The following is a 19,742-nucleotide window of genomic DNA, read 5'->3' as shown; positions in this document are numbered from 1 at the left end:
GGAAAACCCATTCAAAGCCCAAGTCACTCAAGCCCATTGGGCTTAAGCCCATTCAGTAACAGTGGTCTGGGCGAGCCCTTTTCAGATTACAATAAACGGGCCTTAGCCCTTATTCAGATAACAAGATGGCCCATAGGCCCATTTCAAAATACATGCAACATCAGTAAACATATGCAAGCCCATTTGGGGAGACTAATCAACCCATCAACCACTACACTCCACCCGTACCAGCCATACACTCCATGTGGGGAATAGCTCAACCCACCTAGCCCAACACTCCACAATTGCAGCCATGCTGCTCAGTTAATAGTAAATTGAGGCAAAGCCTCCAGTACGTCGACAAGCCACTTTCATTACTTCCTCTGTCAATATCCCGGTCCATGCATCAAATAATAACAACATGGCATGCGATAAATAACAACGATCAAACATGCATTTAGGCCAATTTAACCCTAGGGGTATTTGGTAATTTATCTCCTAGGGGTAAAGCGTAAATTTTCCACTTTTAAAGGTATTTCAGTAATTTATCTATTTTAGGGTTTTTCATGCATATTCCTACCTTTCACGTACTAATGAATCACTACTGAGGGTTTTTACCGAATTGGGCTGTTGGCCCATCATTCCAATTTTGGCCCATTAAGCCCAAAAATATCGAGGCACGAAATCATGCACTTTGCGGTCCAAACATTGCAGCTTACCAAAAACATTAATCGATTTACCTCACAAGCATTCGCACACTCACAAATCTACAAAATACCGGTTTTCGGCATTTCAGCTTTTTGACTTTTGCCGATCTAGACTAAGAAAGAGGGTGTTAGTTACAAACCTGTTTGCGACGATATGCTGACGAGATCCACACACGAACCGCCCACAATTAGATTACTAACACGTTAATCTAACTATTCAAATACAAACTACGTTTTAACCCCTTACGATATTCGGCCAATCACACCTACAGATCATAATAAGCTTATAAGAAATCAATAAGCAACTCATTAACAAATTTTTGTCAGTGTTTACCACATAATCATAATTTCATTGCAAGCTGTCTTCCTGAGCAACAGTCACTAAATCATTTATAACTGGAGCTACGAAACTCCAAATCAAGTGCCGTTAATTTTCCCTGAAAATCTACTCATATATCTTATATCCATAAAATTTTCAGAATTTTTGGTATGGCCAATCAATACCAGATTTTTCTTAAAGTTTCCCATGTTTCACTGTTTGAGTAATCTGACCACTCTTCATTACAAATCAAATTTATCATTATACAGAATTCAAAATATGTTCTCGTTTATTTCATTTGAAACTAGACTTATTAAGCTTTAATTACATAATTTATTCAGCTTCTAATTCATCTCCCACAATTTATGGTGATTTTCCAAAGTCACGTTACTGCTACTGTCCCAAGTAGATTTATTACCAAATCACTCTTTCATACACCTATCTTGCATGCATGTTATTTAAACATGTATATCACCAATCAATCATCACGTATCTATGATTTTTACTTAAGCATAATCTCCATTTCATCATTTTAAAGCACAACATGTTAGCCGATTTTTCCCTTTAGCATCTAAGGCACATGCATGATCATTTGTTTGGCTCAACTTCACCTATCTTCCATTTTTCATCAAAAGAACATGAAACAACAACCAAAAACCAAAATATGCTTCATGAGTTAGGGTAGAATCAATAAGAACTCATGAACATCAAGATAGAAGCAAAGTACCAAGAACTTACTTTCAATTTTTCCCCCTCCTAGTGATCGAATATTCAAGGGTTTCCTCCCCTATTTGCTCTCTCTCAAATTCGGCTATGAAGAACAAAGAATGAACAAAAACCTTCATTTACTTCCTTTTGTTATTCTTATCACTCAACATTTTATGACACATAAATGATATACTAATATTTGTGCCATACTCATGCCATAATTCCAATAAAAATATGCTCATAATGCTTACCATACCCATCATCCATTAACTATTAAAATGCTAATGCCCATCATCCATTAACTATTAAAATGCTAAAATGCATACATTATCAACTATCCATCACCTTGGCCGGCCACTACATTAAAGTGGGGAATTTGACATGCAAATCCTCCTATTTTGCACTACTATTTTTTGGCCACTACAAATTAGCCTATAGCATTTTCAAACATTTTCACATAGGTCCTATTTCATAATTTCACTCCCTTTTTCTTATGGAACAAAAATTAACTAAAATTATCGGGTTTTATCTTAGGCTTGGGCCTTCTAGAGGCCCACTAACATAATTAAACCTATGCCAACATTTACAGAATTCGCGAAAATTGGGGCGTTACAATAGGAACTAGGTGACATGGTGCGTTGAGCACTAGCCACATCATTTTTTTAATGTCGTTAACAATTGGGTTAAAATAATTCACCAGGTCCAGATCTTCGGTGTTATAACACAAAACAATTTACAATTTCTCGTTTCTTTAAACATGTTAATTGACATTTTAATTAGACACTTATTGTAAGAAAACAAGATAAATAACTTAAAATAATCTTATTACAACAAACTCGATTCATATCCTTACTCTTAAACTCCAGCTATCCTACTCTTATTGTAACACCCCAAACCCGGCCTGGAAGTTTGGCTCGAATCTGGCGTGTCACATTGAAGTGTTTTTCGGAAACCATGTTTCCATTAAAAACCCTTCTTATTAATTAAAAACTTGTACCCTTTTTAAACCTTGTTAGAAAACCTTAGCTGAATATCATTCTTAACAACTTTGTAAAAAAAATCCTGGCAGTGGCGGACACTTAATTTAAAAACAATTGCGGTTACGTGATGTTTTGAACAACAGTAGTTGCTTTGGAAAACCATGTTCTAATACTAGCAATTATAAGAACAATAAATAAAATTCCAAATTTGAAATCCAGAAAATTACAACGGCTTTACAACAACCCACATAAAAACATTTAAAAGCAATAATCAAAACTATAACATAAATAGTGTGTATGGCTTCCTCCGAGCCCTCGTAGCCCGATCCGTCTAAGGTGGAAATTACGAAAGGTTAATAAGCGGGGTGAGTTTACGAAAACTCGCATGTGAAATCCCCAACTATAAAAAAGAGCATTCAGTCATATAAAAGAATTAAACGTCTGGCCCCAGCCTTACTTACAGTTTCAGTACCAATTGGGCCCTAGCCCATTATAATGAGACAAGACCAGATGGGCTTTAACCCATTACGAATAAGAAACATTATCGAACTAGAATCGAATCGAATCGAATCGGTGATGAATCGAGAATCGATGTCGTAATGTAATCAAAATCGAATCGGTGTGTAATGAATCAAAATTAGAATGTGAATGCAATCCCAACCCAGCCTATAACCAACCGCTACACTCTACCCATACTAGCCCTACACTCTATGTGGGGAATAGCTCAACCCACCCACCAAGCACTCCACGATTTGACAAAGATTGTCGTCAGATATCGATAAGTTGAGGCAAAGCCTCCAGTACGTGGACAAGCCACTTTCAGTACTTCCTCCATCGGTATAACCCATAACCCATGCAACAGATATAAATGTCATGGCATACAACATACAGAATCAGCATATCTGCCCATATTTGAATCAAACAGTCACAGTCAAGTCATTCATATCACCAACATATATTCACAATCAAATTCGTCAACCACACAGTCCAAGTTAGTCACTTGGCCACAAGGGCAAAATAGTCATTTAACACCTTAGGGGCAAAATGGTAATTTTACCCTACAAGAGTATCTCGGTAATTCTACCCTACAGGGGTATTTTGGTATTTCTACCCTATAAGGGTTTTTCAGTCATTCTACCCTACAGGGGTATTTCGGTAATTTTACCCTACAGGGGTATTTCGGTTATTCTACCCTACAGGGGTATTTCAGTAATTCTACCCTACAAGGGTATTTCGGTTATTCTACCCTACAGGGGTATTTCGGTAATTTTACAAACCAATGGTATTTTGGTAATTTTATTGATCGAGGGTATTTTGGTAATTTTGTAAACCAAGGGTATTTCAGTAATTTTTTACATTGAGGGTAAAATGGTAGTTCTGTAAATCGAGGGTAAGACGGTAATTCTATAAATCGAGGGTAAAATAGTAATTCTATAAATCGAGGGTAAAACGATAATTCTGTAAATCGAGGGTAAAATAGTAATTCTATAAATCGAGGGTAAAACGGTAATTCTGTAAATCGAGGGTAAAAATAGTAATTCTATAAATCGAGGGTAAAACGATAATTGGGTAATTTTACAAATCGAGGGTATTTCAGTAATTTTGCAAACTGAGGGTATTTCTGTAATTTTACAAATCGAGGATATTTGGGTAATTTTATAAATCGGGGGTAATTTGGTAATTTTATAAGTTGAGGGTATTTCAGTAATTTGGTAAACTAAAGTATTCTAAACAGGGATAACAATACGAATGGGCCTAAAGCCCTTCTCGGCCCAAATGGGCCCACACGCTCGTGTGGCCCTTTCTAGCCCAAATCTAGCCACAGATATGAGATTCACCTAGCCTAGTCCAATATTTACTACACAATCAAACAACTTATCCAATTGGGCCCGTAGGCCCATTGGGCCTACATGGCCCCTTTCGGCCCATCGCGACCCGAAGTAGCCATCCTACAGCTAGAGTAGTGAGAAATACACACCTGATAGGAGACTGGAGTTAATCCGCGCTCCGAGCACTCTTAGCCGACGCCCAACCCAAACGAGCACGCCATACAGCGAAAGGGATCAGCCAAGAAAGGTACATTACTCTCCTCATGGTTCTCTCTATTTAAAGCCAGCTTCACATCCACTCTTATGTTAGCTTCCCGATGTGGGATCCCTTCATTATCAGAGTTTAAATTCAACACCAACTCTTGCCACCCCTTGTTAGCAAAATAAATGCTCTTCGCTTGTCATGAGTTTCGAACCCTGGACCTCCTTGCCACCTCTATAACGCAACCTTCCTGCCTCTTATGTGGAGCTACTTTGCCACTAGACCACAAGGCTTTTTGTGTCACAATTTCTCCAATAATATTCTTAAGGCCTACCTACTACACCCAGGGTTTGATTCACCTCAAACCAAATTTTTTTGCTAGAGTCCAGGTTTAAACCCAGGACTTCTCCAACACTTCTCAACACACTTAACCACTAAAACAAGCCTTCATTAGCGAAATTTACACGCACAACAAAATATTATAAGCCGCCTTCAACCGCTCCAATGCTCAAGGCCCAAAACTTCTAGGCCCAAATTCAGGGTGTTACACTTATCATACTCCATCTTCCTTATCTATCTAATTGAATAATCATTCCAAATGCATCATAAATCTCTTATCCCATAATAATTTCTTAACAGTACATACGCTAAAAAAACCACTTCCAATAATCCTTACATTAACTCATACTCTTATCTCAAATAGCTATTCATTGACATTTATCACGGCTGATACATATATGTTTGGTGAACACTTACGTAGAATATAATACCATCAATCCATACTTAGACATACCCTGATTCAGTACCGTACATATCCATACTAATAAATCACTGCATGGTCCACTCTGATGAATTCCATATCGTGATATATCATAATCACATAATTCAAGATAACATTAACTCTAATTCAAAATAATTCTAGAAGAAGATACCATACCCTTAACTTTCCATATATATACAAATCAGCATAACGAATACCCTTCTTAGCATACAAATTCACATATAATTTTCATAGAAACCCTTAAGACTTAAGCACTCGTAACCCAAAACATATCAATACCTCATCTTAGCTTTACTTATTATAGAACTAAAAGAATTTACTCATATCGTACAATAATGACAGTCATTCAGATTCAACTCTTACCAAACATTACAAAAAATGCCATGAAAGCCTAACAAAACACGTCATACAAGCAATCATATAGAGTCTCATGTTTATTGTCCCGACGGACTCCACAAAACACATCTTAGGCAAACCAACGATATACCGTAAACACCAAAAGTCCTTATTACAGAATATGCCACAAAGGTGTTCCATATAGAGTACACCATAAAGGCTATATATACAGAGTATGCCACAAAGGCGATTCATTCAGTGTATGCCACAAAGGCTAACAGGATCCCACATAGGCATCCCATAACTTTCGTGTTTACGATATGGATTTTCCCAAACTCACATTGAGTGAGGTTTGCCCATCATTGCTTTGGGACACACAGAGAACCCTATTAGATAAAATGTCATTCAAAAATTCTTTTTCAGAATATGTTATGGCCACGGACTTTTCCTTTAGAGCTTCATATTAGAGTTTATATTTACAGTCCCGTCGGACTACCTTATTTACCACCGCGATGGCTCGACTCCCTTTACAAACTCTACAAACCAGACACATTCCAAACCCAAGATTCCATAATTTCACAACACTCTTCATACATCCCAAAAAACTTATTTTTGAGCAGACTAACTTATCTCTTAATCTAATCATGTCCTTATTTCTATAGTTGTATTAGTAACATATTCATACTATACTATACTATCCATGATTTCCAATTTTCAGTTTGATCACTTTTATATAGATTAAACTCCTAATTGGTTAAATTTTATAGAATTAGACGATTTAGTCCAATTTATCTCTTGACCTAACTAGACTAAATCGGGAAAATCAAATTTGTTCACAATAGGATCTCCTCTCGGTCTCACCTATATAAGTTTTTCCCTAGAGTTTCCAATTTTATGTTTTGAAGTTTATTTGACTTAATCCAATTTTTAAGATTTAGTCTCTCACCCTAAAATTAATCATGCAACATTTCAATCGATCAACCACAACAAGTTTAGTTACTACTTATCACCAAAACATAAAACACAATCAATTTCATGCTCAAATGAATAATCAGATAATCACAAATTAGGTAAGGGTTGAGAAATGCTTAGTAGATCTTGAAGAGGTCCTTGATGGAAATGATGACAAGTAAGAATATCCCACAAATCCACAACCCAAATTAATACCTTGCAACTTTTGGTATCTAAAACATTAAAATCTATTGAATACTTTGAAGAAAAAATCAAAATAACATAATAGGTCCTTGTATCTTTTTGAACTAAAGAAGAAAAATGTAGCAAAATAAAAAAAATAGAAAAATAAAGTCTAAACTAGAAAAGGAAAAAACCTAGAAATCTAAATGATTGTGTAACAACCCTTTTTTTAGTGGTGTCAAAAACGGTGGTTTCAGAACCCCATTTCGGACGAGCAAGTCTGTAAATATTATTATTTAATATTAATGAGGTTAGTATAAAGTTTAATTAAAATTTGGTCCACTAATTTTGTCATTTGGATAGTAAATTAAAGTACAAATGCTAGAGTGTAAAAGTGGTAAAAGTTAATCACTTTGGATTTTTCATTAACTTAAAGACCAATTGATCAATTAAACCTTTATTAAATCACCAAATGGTGGTGGATGAAAACTTTCATCCACCAATTTAATTAATCATCATTAAGTATGTTAATTAAAGTTTAATCAAATAAATTATAATTAATTGGTTATTAAACCAAGTATATTAGACGAAATAAAAGAAAAGATGACAATTTTGCTTCATCTTCTTCAACTTTCCGTGGGTGAGAAATGAAAAATAGGGTTTTGGAGTTTTAAGCTTTTTGTCCTTTAGTTTTTTATGTATTTAAGTCTTTTTTCTTATAATTTTTATGTTTTTGAGGTCCCGAGAGCTTAATTTAGTTTGATTGTGCACTAATTGGTAAAGCTATTAAAGTTTTCAAAAGTAGTCATTATTGAATGCTTTATGAAATTAGTGTTACTTTGTTAGATTTTAAGTTTAGACATGAAAAAACAAGACTAATTTATAATAAAAGGACTAAATTGGTGTTAATTTGTTAGATTTTAAGCTTAGACATGAAAAAACAAGACTAATTTATAATAAAGGGACTAAATTGGTGTTATTTGTTAGATTTCAAGACGAATTTCCTAGCTTTTGAACATAGGGACTATAGTGCATAAATTTCGAAATTGATTTAATATTTTTGTAAATATGGATAATAAAAGGCTGTAGAAAGATAAAATTGAGATTGGTTTTGAAATCGAGGTTCAAATTTGATAGTTATGGCAATTTCAATTTTAGGGGCTAAATTGTATAAAATGCACAAATTTTAAAGAACATTCAAAAATAGAAATTGAACTGTCATATGCACATAATATAATGTTATAATACAATTAGAATTGATAAATTGAAATGAATTATCTTATAGATAGAGAATTGAACCAATCGGAGGATAATCAAGGAAAAGACAAAATTATAGATTAGTCCTTAACGTTTCGTTTGTAGCTATTTTTGACAAGTTCCATATTTTATGTTATGTTTTAATTATATTATAATGTCTATTATTTAAGCTAATTGTACTTTTGTTGATTTTGGCATCTAAAGGATTAATTCATAAAGTATGAGAAATATAGTTATTATGAGTGAATATGATGTATGGAATGGGCTAAATCATAAAGTATGATAAATATAGCTATTATGAATGAATATGATTTTGGTAATTTTGACATTTCATTGGAGAAATTAGCCAAACTCTATGTTGATGAAATTGTTAGATTACATGGTGTTCCGTTATCAATCATTTCAGATCGTGATCCAAGGTTTACCTCAAGGTTTTGGAGTAAGTTACATGAGGCATTGGATACAAAATTGAAGTTTAGTATGGCTTTCCATCCACAAACATAAGGTCAATCTGAATGATTAATTCAGGTTTTAGTAGACATGCTTCAGTGTTGCATTATTGAGTTTGAGGGTGGTTGGGAGAAATATTTGTTGTTAGTTGAGTTTGCTTACAATAACAGCTATCAGGTGAGCTTAAAAATGGCACCGTATGAGGCTTTATATGGGCATAAATGTATAATTCTATTATGTTGGTCAGGGTTGAGTGAAAGAAAGTTAGAAGGAGTTGATTTAATTTGAGATACTGAAGACAAAGTCAGATCAATTCGAGATAACTTGAAAGCTACGACAGATCGTCACAAATCTTACGCAAATTTGAAGTGTAAGGATATTGAGTTTGTTGTAGGCGATCAAGTGTTTTTAGAAGTTTCTCCATGGAAAAAGATTTTACATTTTGGTAGAAAAGGGAAATTAAGTCCGAGGTTTATCGGGTCGTACGAGGTCATTGAAAGAGTTGGTCCTGTAGCTTACAGATTAGCTCTACCCCCAGAATATGAAAAGATTCATGTTCTATGCTGAGATGGTATAGATTAGATCCTTCACATATAATAGCTCTTTGTGAGGTAGAGAGTTAGCCTGATCTGTCATATTCTGAAGAATCGATCAAGATTTTAGCACGTGAGGTAAAGGAACTCCGAAACAAAAAGGTATTGTTGGTTAAAGTATTGTGGAATCATCACGGGGTTGAAGAGGCTACGTAAGAGACAAAAGAATTGATGAAATCACTGTACCAAAATATATTTTCTGGTAAGATTTTCGGGGACGAAAATTCCTTTAGGGGGAGAGTTGTAACAACCCGTTTTCAGTGAAATCGGAATAGTGGTTTCAGAACCACATATCTGATGAGTAAATTATTATTTTATTATTATTTTGATGTCTATGGGATATTAGTAAGGTCAAATTAAAATTTCGTTAAGAAATTTCGATGTTTGTTTGATTAATTAAGTAAAAATGACTAAATTGTAAGGTGTAAAATTTGAGTTCTATTAGTTAAAAGATTCAAATGCCTATGAAACCTTAAACAAAGGGACTTGAATGGTAAATGGACCAACTAAAGTGATAGTGGATGTACATGGCAAGGTTTTAATGAAATTTTAGTGATTTTAAAAGGTTAATTTAATCGTTTGGTAAATTAAAGAAAAATTGCTTAAGAAAAGATGAATCAAAGTGATCATATTCATCTTTTTGTTGTTGGAAAACCTAAAAACACCATTAGAGAAGAGGGAGTATTCGGTCAAGCTTGGTTGGGTGCATGGTGAGTTTTCAAGCCCCATTTTTAATGATTTTTATGTTTTTGGTATAGTTTTAGCTTAAACTAACTAGCCCGGGGGTCAATTTGTAAAACTGTTAAAGGTTGAGGGGTTTTCCATGAATGTTCTTGAATGAGTTTTGGTGTTTAATGGTAGATTATGAATCTTTGTTGAGAAATAAACAAGTTTTATTTAAGTTATATTTGTTGAATTTTGGAATTAGGGACTAAATTGTTCAATGTATAAATTTTAAGGTTTTATTGTAAAATGATGATAATTATGGTTTTTTCAAGGTCCTTTGTATGTTTGATTAACATGGATTTAGATTAAAATTGTTAGATTTTAAGTTATAAGCTTAAGGACTAAATTAAGAAAAAGTTAACATGTTAGGGGCAAAATAGTAAGTTTACATAAAAATGAATTATAGATTAAATTGAAGTTTAGAAGTATTTAAGTGAATGAAATTGTTGTTTAAGATCATGAACTTGTTGACGATCGTGGAAAAGGAAAGATTTCGGAGTAGTCCATATGTTTTGCGATTTCTGCAAACTAGTCATGTAAGTTCGTTTTAAGTTTATGTAAAGTTGAATTAAAGTTCTTGTTAGTGATTTAAATCTTTATAGTTTGTTATGGAACGATGTTTAAGTGTTGAGTTATATCGTTATTCAAGCTTTGTGCCTACTAGGCTTAGTGCTAGTGATATTCAGGCTTTGTGCCTAGCATGCTTAGTGCCAGTGTTATTCAGGCTTAGTGCCTAGCAGGCTTCTTACCGGTGTAATTAAAGTTAACATCCTTTGGAAATTTGGTATTTGGTAGCAAACGAGTTTACTTATCGAACTTACTAAGCGCTTTTTGTGCTTATTAGTTTGATTTGTTTTTGTAGGACTCTTGGAATTGTTTTTGTAGGCTTAGTGTCATTTTGGTACTTGTTAGTAGTTGGTTAAAGTGGCATGTAATATTAGAGGTCCTTGGTATTATGATGTTTTGGTGAATATGTAAATGTTAAAAGTTGGTATGTTTATGCTTGATGTTAATGGATGGTGTTGGACTTATGATGCATGACTAGATAAGTCCTTTTGGAACACTTTTTATTAATAGATGTATAAAAATTTTGGTGCAAAGTGTTAGAGTAAGAATGTTCAATTGTGTTGTGTTTTGAAACTTAGTATGGAATGAGATATGATGATTGAATTTGAGGTAGTTTTTGACATGTCTAAGTAAGCATTATTTGTTTGTGATTGAGGTGCTTATGAGTGGCATATTGGTTGAATGTTAAATAGATGATTTAGCATTTTTTTGGCTTGATTATGTCACTTTGAATAGGTCTTTTGGCTAGAAAATGGTTTACTTAGGTTACAAGTAAGCTTGAAATGGTAAACTTGTTGTTTAAGGTTCATTTTGGGTCCATACGGCTTGAGACACGGGCGTGTATCTCAACCGTGTGTGGCACACGGCAGTGTGTCATCTGAGAGTTCCTTCATTTGCAAGTAAGTGAGTTACGTGGCCTAGCACACAGGCGTGTGGGGCAAGTTAGAGAGTTACATGGCCGTTGGCCTTATTCAAAGAGATACACAAGTGAGGAAACAGGCTGGGATACGGTTGTGTGTCCCTAGTTTGAAGGTTACACGGTCTGAGGCATGAGTGTGTGTCGCCGTGTGCCTCAACGTCCATGTGACGCCTATTTCCAAAATTTTTTAAATTTTTCCTAAACTTTCCAAATGATTTCAAATTGGTCTTAGTTTGTTTCTAAGGTATTTTAAGGGCCTCGAGGACTCGATTTAGGTATGATATGTTTATGTATGATTGATTTAGGATATGTCTAGGATATTGAATGACATTAAGTTTAAATGTTCCAATAGTTCAGTAATGCTCTATAACCATAATTTGGCGAAGGATACAGGTTAGGGATGTTAAAAACTCTTAAGTCATTTCTATACTTAAATGACTTGAAAGTTTGTAACGCCCCTAACTCATCTCAGTCGCTGGATTAGGGTTACAGAGCATTATCAATCAATCGAAAAACATTTATCATTATATTATTAAATAAATTAAACTTTTTATAACATATGTATTTTGTCCCTAAATCAAGCCTTTGATGCCTTAAAAATAGCTTAGAAGTATTTTAGCACTAAATCGAAACAAAACAAAAGTTTTAAGAAAAAGATGCAAAAATGTGCAAACAGGGGTCACACGGCCGTGTGGCCAGGCCATGGGACATAGCTTAGGCCGTGTAACAATAGAACAAAGGGATACATGGCCGTGTCCCGGCCCGTGTCCTCACCAATGTAACTCACTAAGTAGGATCACACGGCCGTCTCGCAACTCGTGTGCCAGGTTGTGTAACTCTCTGAGTTGCCATGCACAACTATGTGCTAGGTCGTGTAACTCACTGGCTTAAAACACTAGAATTTTACAAATGACACATGGCCGTATAGCTAGTCCGTGTGTGTTACACGACCGTGTGACAACTCGTGTCTCGAGCTGTGTGAACCCAAAAATTGACCTAAAATCAAGCCATTTCAAGGCCAAATCATGTTTGACTAACCATTCCATTTGTGTGCACATTTGAGGGATTTAAACATCATTCAAACACACATAAACATACCATTTCAAACATCCTAATTCATCTAACCAATATGTTACACATCATTTACCAATAGAAGTCAACATTGTCATATTCCAAGCATAAAAACCTAGTTCAATTATCTACCACATGATACCACCAATGTCCATTTACAAGCCATCACAAACATACCAAAAAAACCTTATATATAAGCACTTAAAAGAGACCAAAATGACATAACTTGGTAGGTTATTAAAGTTCATCAAACCAAACCTAAACTTCAAAGAATTTGCATACCAAAACATCTATTGCACATCCATGAACTACCATTACAAAAGACTTATACATGTCATTATTAACCTTGGCCAAAATACTCAAAAACTACCAAATGGTTGCTGGATAGTGTGATAGGTTTCTGACGAGTTTCCAAACAATTGAGCTTCCAATAATCTATAAAACAAAGGAAAGTAACTATGTAAGCAACAAACGCTTAGTAAGCTCGTATAAACTTAAACAAAACTTGCCATTTCATTAGTACAATTTATAGAATAAGTACAATATCAACCCAAAATCATAAGTTTACATAAGCCTATACAAGCATTATCAACTCACAAGTTAGTATACTTGTCCATGATACAAATGAATTCAACCATAAGATAAGCAGATTTTCATTTGCATACTTACCATTCATTTCCTTTTCTTACCCGTTGAACCATCTAAAATTACATCGGATACTTGGAAATGCTCACACATAATCTGCCTTTCCATATAACTGTAACATTTCCTTTACATCAATGCTCACACGAGCTGTGGAGAATTCGAAAAAAATGCAGGACCTCAACCATCGGTAAGACATTCAAGACCAGCACCCAAAACATTAAATCCCTAATGACATGTCATTCGTATCCTAAGAATTCTTAAGGTTCAAACGAGATTTGTTATCCGTCAATTATTCATAACATTGATACATTTATATTCAGATTCAATTATATTAAAACAACATAGCAAATAGTCAAATTTAGCTAACATTGAAACGATCATAGTTTATACGAACTTACCTCGATAACTAAGGTCGTAGAAGTGAAATACGAACTAATCCAAAGCTTTAGCTTTTCCTCGATTTAAGTCTAATTGTCATTTATCTTGATCTAAATAGATAATTTCATTCAATTAAGTACTTCTAGCATTCAATTTAATCCATAATTCATATTTATGCAAAATTATGAAATTACCCCTAATATTTTAAATTTTCATAATTTAGTCCTTAAACTCATAACTTGAATATTACTCATTTTAACCTAAATCCATGTTAACCATAGATACAAGGGACCTTGTAACAACCCATAATTATCAACAATTCACAATAAAACCCGTGGATTTACACTTTCAACAATTTAATCCCTATTGGCAATTTCATCAAAAATCACTTAACAAAACATGTTTATTTAACAACCAAAGTTAATAATCTATCAATTAACATCAAAAAGCATTCAAAAACATCCATGTCAAGTCCCTCAACCTTTAACCTTTTTGCAAGTTAACCCTCGGGATAGTTAGATTAAGCAAAAACAAACTCAAAAACATAAAATTCATTAAAAACGAGGCTTGAATTCACTTACGTGCAAGATGGGAGCTTGGCCGAATGCTCTAACCCTATTTTGATGGTGTTTTTCAGTGGAAGATGTAAAATGAGGAAGATGATGTTCATATTTTCTTTAGTTTATTTTCTATTCTTTTGCTAATTACTTAATTACTCTTATTTTATAACTTAAAACTAACATAATCATGTCCAAATTTGTCCACTAACATTAAGGACGGTTTAAGATTTCATAGCCATTTAGCCCTTTTAACTAATAAAATTCAACTTTTACACTTTTTTACAATTAAGTCCTTTTCACTTAATTAACTAATTAAACTTCAAATTTTCTTAACGGAACTTTAATATGACCTTAATATAATCCTGTAGACATTAAATAAATAATAAAATAATAACTCATTTGTCGAAATTGTGTTCCCAAAACCACGTGTTTGACAACACCGAAAATGGGTTGTTATAGAATTAATTTAAGGTTTTGAATTATTAATTAAGTATAATTAAATAATTAAAATTTGAAAATGGAATTAAATTAATTATTCATTATGAATCCATTGAATATGAATTAAATATATTTCCTTATAGGTTCTTTTATAATAAAGTTGTTATGACTTTAATGTAATTAGAATTGGGTTGAGAAAATTTTTAATTGGGAAATTAATTTAGTTAATTTAATTAAATAAATAATTTTATTTTGAGAAGTAGAAAACAAATATTGTGTTGGATTGAATTATAAAGCGTAGGGTAAAATGTAACACCCCTAACCTAAACCGTCGCTGGAACAGGGTTACCAAGAAATTACTGGACAATCGGATAATTTACGATTAATATTCAAATAATTATAGAACATATTATAATATAATCATAAATTCATATAAAAATTTTGCTAATTGACTCTTTTTTAAAAAAAAAAACTTAATATAACCACTTTATAAATATCTAACCTTCCCTGCAATTTCAAACCGGGACCAATCCAAAACCAATATTTCAACCAATGCAATTTCATGTTTAATCGTATTAAAATCATACCTATAACAATAATTTGATAATTTACTCTATGAACATTTATGTTACCATTAAAAATTAAATTAGAATTTCATTCATCCATTCTAAATTTAGCACCAATTATACCATGCATATCATGTAAATTTTCATACCATTTCATTAGTTTAAACACCAAAATATCAAATACCATTCTTTACAACAAAAATTATATAGCATTTTAAAGTGACCAAATTAACACCTATGTACATGCCACTTTTGCTAAAAGAAGAATACATCACCGAGTTTTGCGCAAGAGTTAGGATCACTTGGATGCTGAACGAGACTCTGAATACCTATTAACCTGCGCACGGAAACAACCGTACGCTGAATATTTTATTCTCAGTGGTATTACTATAATTCAAATTATAATATAATAACCAATAAATTAAATAATTTAAATCATTTAACTTTAAAATTTACCAGACTAATTCATATATAACTTCCATTTCTCCATATTTACAATTCAATTTGGTTTTTCATTTGTTAACATCATATACTATCACATTGAGCCATTATTTATCTCATGAATATTCAGTTCATGCTTTCTATTCACATTTTCATATTCAATTCACATTTTCAAATCATATTCCACATTCACATTTCTTTTCAATGGCTCAACTGATTCATTTCGTTCGATTTAACTTTTCATTTAATTACCCCTATTAACAGACTCGAACTTTGGCGGATACATGGATCCAACCAAACATACCAAATTGGCACCCAGTGCCTCATCGGATAGTTCGAAGCAATATTTGACACATTGTGTCTCATCGGCCTAGTCGAAGTAAATTTGGTACCCAATACCTCATCGAATCTATCCGAAGTAAAATAGTGACACCCAGTGTCTCATCGACTCAAGGTCAAAGAATCCCTGAACTCTTCTAATCCTATGGCATACCAACTATATCCTACTTAGCTCGACTAGTTAATAGGGATTTTCAATTCACAATTCATATCAATTTCAAGTTCAATTTCACTTTCACTTTCAATTTTGATCACAAATCATTCAAATTCAATTCAAAAATACTATTAATTCAATATCAACTTTCATTCATCTCAATATTAATACTTACCTCATATTCACTTATTAAATATAAATATCAAAATAAATATTAAATAATGAATAACTTGAATTATAATAATACAAACCCAGATGTCGCGATTACTCCTTGATAACTTTCTCCTTTCCTTTTTGTGCCAATGCCTCAGGTTCTTTGCTAACTACGAAAATTATAATAATTTACACTATTAATTACAACATTAATTAATAATAATAACTGAATTTCTATCCAATTTATACCCTAATTTCAATTTAATCCTAATTAACTCATTTATTTTTCTAACTCAATTCATACTTTATTTCTATTCAATTTCCTTCCATATTCTACTTAACTATCTAATGTTCATAATAAAACCCTAATTTAAAACTTCCTTCAATTTAATCCCTACAACACGAACTTATAGCCTAATTTACAATTTAATCCTTTAATCAATTCTAACTTAAAATTCATTCAATTAAATCCCTAATTCATTATTTTGTTCAAAATGAACTATGTTCAAAAATCTAAAAACTTCCAAAACCTCAATTTAATTTCAACAAAACTTTGTTTTAAAGCTTCTAAAACATCAAAATTAAGAGAAAATGACTTAATTGACTTACCAATTAAAGCTTAAAGCTTCCAAACCCTAATTTTTCCTTTTTCTTTCTTTTCTTGTTTTTTTCCTTCCCCTGTTCGAATGCTTTCTGTTTCTTTTTAGCTTTGTTTCTTTTGTTTTATGCTTTTGTTTCTTTTATTTCATTTTTTATATTATTATTAATTTAATTAATAATTATAATAAATATCTATTTAATAACAAATATTTAGATTACAATTGTCACCATTAATTTGTTAATAATAAAATCTTATAATATAATTATTTAATTAATAATTATCTTTTAACTTAATAATAATAAATAATAAATATTTGTTTACTAATTAAATAAAAATATTACAAATGTACATACTTAAATTAATACACTTGTATTTTATCTTTACCTTACACTTGGCAAAATCATAATTTATTATTAACCAAAAAAAAATCTTATACTAATTATTTAATTATTAAATATCTTTTAATTTAATAATAATAGATAATAAATAATAAATATCTTATGCTTAATTAATAAGCAAATTAAATCTATAAACTACAATTGTATACATATTTTAATTACACATGTATTATTTTATCACCGTCCATTTGTCAAAATCATAACTTATTGATCATATTAAAATGTTATAATATAATTATTTTAAATTAATTTAATACAATTTATAACTAAAATAATATATTTATAATTTATAACTTAACAAAGTTCTTAGATTTTGTTTTGATGTTTGCCGCCTCATATACCAAATGTGGCTTAATTGTCTATTTGATCATTTATGATTTCTTTTAATTTATAATTCAACTTTTACACCTTATTCTATTTAGTCCTTTCTCCTAATTATTCTTAATTAGACAAAATTCACCTAATTAAATCCTAATTAAGCACTCAACTAAACTCATAATTACTTTTAAGAATTATTTATGACTCGGTTTACTAAGACGGAGGCCCTATAACTCACTTTTCCGGTGCCCGTGAATTTTGAGTCATTACATAAAAAGTTCAGGAAGCACATATAGTTGGACCCAATACAGGAAAAACCTAAATCCACTCATATTACATGATAGGGGTAACAACCCTAGAGTTATTATCTAGGGTGTGTCGCACCCCCTCTCTTCTAGTTGAACTAGGGGAGTGTTTTCCATTAAATAAATAGTATTTATGTTATTCTTATTTAACCACGATTTTCTTATCTCCCCCTATAAATAGATGGCACTGGTAGAGCTAGTTACACACAAGTTTCATATATTGTTATTCTTCTAGAAAGTAGTGAGAATTTATCTTCTTATAATTAATTAATTTTCTGAGAATTACAATTTCTACTGGTTTCTATTGAGAGGATTATTTTCTACTAAAAGTAACAAAATTCGTTTTTGGTTCTATGTTTGTTTCGTATTGCTCGAGCCTACACTCAGCGCAATTCGTGGTATAAAAATAACAGAGAAGGTCATTTGGTTGAAAGCTGGGAACAATTCAAATCCATCTTGCTCAAAGCACAAGTACTTTTTGGTAAAAGTTTATTGCTATAAATAGAACAAATCAGCTCAATTTAGAAAAAAAAAATTGAACTTTCATTGTAATTGAAAATCATTTTCTTAACCAGATTTTTCCAACAGTTAGTTCTTCAAAATTGGAATTTTTGCATGAGAAATCAAGTCATGTTCACTTCAAAGGTCTTCGGCGCTTAGTCAAATACAATGTAGTAAGAGGCTTGCCAAAGTTAAGAGAGTTATTCCCAAAGTTTGTGGCGACTACATGAATGCAATAAGTTGATGAATAAGAATGGCCAACTGATTGGCATGATGAGTTGCCATGGTAGAGAATTTGAAAATGAAGAATTCAATAACTATTGTGATGAAGATGACATTGGGCATGAGTTATTAGCTCCAAAGACTCCATAGCAAAAGGGTGTGGCTGAAAGAAAGAACCGAACCATTTAAGATATGTCCAAAGTTATGTTTAATAGAGAAGGTGCTTCACAAAGATTTTAGGTTGATGCAGTCAATACAATTGTTCATGTTATCAATAGAGCTCTTTTAAGGACCCCTTATGAAATGTAGAAAGGGAGGAAGCCTACTATTAGGTACTTTCATGTTTTTAGAAACACTTGCTACATCTTAAGAGATCAATCCTACAAAGGCAAGTTTGATGACCAAAGTGATAAACGGATTTTATTGAGTTACTCCAACAATAGCAAGACATTTAGAATCTATAATAAGCATAAGAAAACTTTCACGGAATCCTTCAATGTTGTTGTTAAAGATGAACCAACTAGAGTAGCCATCGAATATACAAATGATAAAGTGAATATGCCAAATAATGAGCTAGTTGCAACTGAGCCTTTAGTTGAACCTGAGTCTCAAGAACTTGATGTTGAAAAGCCAGGGGAAGTTATTGTTGATGAAGTCCATCAAATGGATGATCTTTTACAACTCCAAACATCATTAAGGGTAAGGAAAAATCATTCATTTTTTTTTTACTTTTAATATTTGTTTAAATTTTTAATAATGTTTAAAGCTTCAAAATATATATATATTAAAAATTAAATTATTCTTTAGAAATTTAAAGTATTTATTAATAAAAATATTTTGATTTAAAAATAATAAGATTTATCATCATTCATAAACATAACAAAACTTTATTTAATTCATTTTTAAAATAGTACTAAATTTTTAAATCAAATATTTAAAAATGTTAAACAACGTTAATTTTTTAAATCACTAAAACATTTTTTTAATATCTATTTGTTTTGAAAATTTAAAATTTATTGAAAATTTTAAAATGTTTACTAATCAAAATTTTATAAGAGAATATTAAAACAATATTTACTTATAAAAATTCAATGATTTCTTTTTGATATTTTAAACATTATTAAAAATATTTATAATATTAAATAATAATTTAATCAAAATGTTA

The sequence above is a fragment of the Gossypium arboreum genome, chromosome 7 (genome assembly GCF_025698485.1).
Source record: "Gossypium arboreum isolate Shixiya-1 chromosome 7, ASM2569848v2, whole genome shotgun sequence".
Lineage (NCBI taxonomy): Eukaryota > Viridiplantae > Streptophyta > Magnoliopsida > Malvales > Malvaceae > Gossypium > Gossypium arboreum.
Note: the sequence above shows the minus strand (reverse complement) of the source record.